Below are 2,786 nucleotides of genomic sequence, written 5' to 3' on the forward strand. Positions count from 1 at the left end.
GAAGAAGCACAACCAAAGGATCATCACTTCCCAGACTTCAAGAGGAAATCTTTTAATTCTTTTGTACTGAAATTAGAATGGTTCGAGAGGTGACAACTGTAATTTTGTCACCTTGGATGATTTTTCAAATGTCGTGTAATCGGTTTGGATTCTCGACGACAATTGAAATGGCCATGGAGAGCTTTAGTGAAGTGTACTTCATATTAATTCTTTAAACTCACTAATTTCGTGGTCCTCTTGACCAATTAAATCATTACAATTAATTAAGGTTTTTAGTTGAGATGAAAAATGGCAAAAAGGAGGGAAAACTCATAAGGTGGGGTTGAGATAGGAAGTTGATGTCCGAATGGATCGAGGTCACGATAGCTCAAGTGGTAGAGCAGCGGCGTATCTAGCCGAAGATCGTGGGTTCGAATCCCGCTCGAGCCATTGACTTTTTTTCATCTCAACTAAAAACCTTAATTATTGTAATGATTTAATTGGTCAAGCGGACCACGAAATTGGTGAATTTAAAGTAACAACACTGTTGACCTGAAGATGAAATCTCACTCTAAATTGACTGTGTTGTTAATTGATATAAAAATTAATTATTAATAGATCTTGTATTAGTTTCTTGATCATACCCCTTCATAGGACGTACAACAATAATGGCCCTGAACCACAAATAGTTATGATTGGGATTGAATTTTTAAGGTTGACCTATGATCTGATTTGGCAGTTATTCCAGATTCTTCCTTCCAGCTATTATTTAAATTGAAATGGAGATTGACTGATATTTCATTCAGGTCTGAAAATGACATCAGCGGTTTGATCATCTCCTATTAACATGGACCGCTTAGTATCGATTGTTTGTTTGTTTATTCGATGCCAACGAACATGGTGAGACTCGGCAAACCATGGTCCGCAACGACCAAAACCGAAGGTTGTTCAACACCCCGCAGGCCTCTAGATCTAACAAAATTTTGTTTTTACTGTCTAATAGGTAAGACCTGTAATTTGGTCTTCTCTGATCATCGTGTCCCGCTTGTTTGGTTGCCGGACCAACCAATGAAAATGGGCAGATGTCGGAATTCATCTGACAGATCAAATCAGCGAGAAAAGACAGACCAATTACAAGTTAAACGCAGCCATAAGAGGAAAGAGCGTTCACAGTAATATTCTTGACTACATGGTGATACATCTGCTGCTTTATCAAACATGGCCATCTTGGTCTGCCTGTGTAAATGCAAATAAATTCCAGGATTTTTGGTATAATTTCATCTCATTGAAGTCTGGCGATGTTTTATCCAGTTCAAGGTTAATGTTTCGACTAGACGAGGAAGAAATAAGAGGAAATGCAAGCCCGTTCTATTCCCATTCCGCTTAAAACGATTTTGTTACATATTATTCTCATAATAAAGTTGAATCATATGAAAAGGCTAGGGTAGACGATACAAGTCGGTTAATTACAAGTCGAAGGCATGTTACATATTTTTAGCTTATTTTTTTCTATATTTTATCGAAGATATGTTAAGATTGCGCAATGTGTGGGAGAGACCTAATTGGTGTGAACCGGACATCGGGAGGGACTATTATTCCGTAACTGTTATTCCGGAACGCTCCTTATACTTTCCCCTCTCTAACCATCGCTCCTAAGTCCTATTTATCAGCCAATTTTTTTGAGGGAGAGCTTTTATTTCGAGGGTGAGGGTAGTTGGGAAGGTGGATAGCTTTTTTGTCTGGTGTGTGATCATTCCACAGCTAAGCCGTCACTTTATCGAATAATGCTGATTTTCGAAAACACAGCCCTTTTCCTTATAATTCTTATTAGTCGAAAAGTACTTCTAGAGAATTGTAGTACCATACATTAATTACATTGTTTTGATCCTGCGCTAAACTAGCAAGACTTGAAAAGTTAGAACTGCAGATATCCACCGATGATGACGAGAGATGGATACAACTAAAGAATAACCCCTTAATCCTTTTTAATAAGATAGTTCCTACTCACAGTAAGTTGTTTTTCAACGATTTGTGAGTAGGAACTATCTTTTTAAAAAGGATTGATCGCCGCACTCACTCCACCATTCATCATTTCTATAACCCTTTAATCTCTAATTTTGCATTGCACATGACTTAAAGTATTACACAGTTGCCAATTTCTGTGAACAAAATCCGCCAATTTTGAGGCGCCAGGGACCAAAACTTCCGAAAAAATTTGCTATACTAAAGAACATAACTTACTATTAAAAACAATTCTGATAAATGCCTCCAATTACAGTTGTAGCTTAATAGCCATCAGGGGGCAGGGATATAAGCAACCCCTTCCTTTCACGCTAATAAATTACATTCTTTCCAATAAATTAACATAAAGTCAACACAGACACAACACAAACATAAAAAAACTATATACATTTTAAAAATCCTATAGCCCTGAAGTACCGGAACAGCGATCTGTGCCCGCTGACGTGCCCGAAGACAACGCACAGGTCCGAAAATATTGTCTATGTACATAAACTTCTACAATTGAAAAGGTGTTATTCTATCCTTGCATAACGGGCACCTAGGCGCGGTCGCTTTCCGACCAGAAGGTGCCCATGCGTTATTCTTGCATGACCTGTGCGTAGTCTTGTCAGTATGACCTTCGAACCGTTCTCCTTGGACCAGGGATCGACTTCTTTCTTAACCTGCCACAGTTTAGCAGGGTTATATATATATATTTTTTTTTTGACTGGGGCTTCCGACATCTAGGTCATTTCAGCCCTCCAACTAAGACTATATTCTATTTACACTTTCAAACACTACATTCA

This window comes from Cimex lectularius, unplaced genomic scaffold, assembly GCF_000648675.2.
Source record: "Cimex lectularius strain Harlan isolate CLEC.00 unplaced genomic scaffold, Clec_2.1 scaffold45, whole genome shotgun sequence".
Lineage (NCBI taxonomy): Eukaryota > Metazoa > Arthropoda > Insecta > Hemiptera > Cimicidae > Cimex > Cimex lectularius.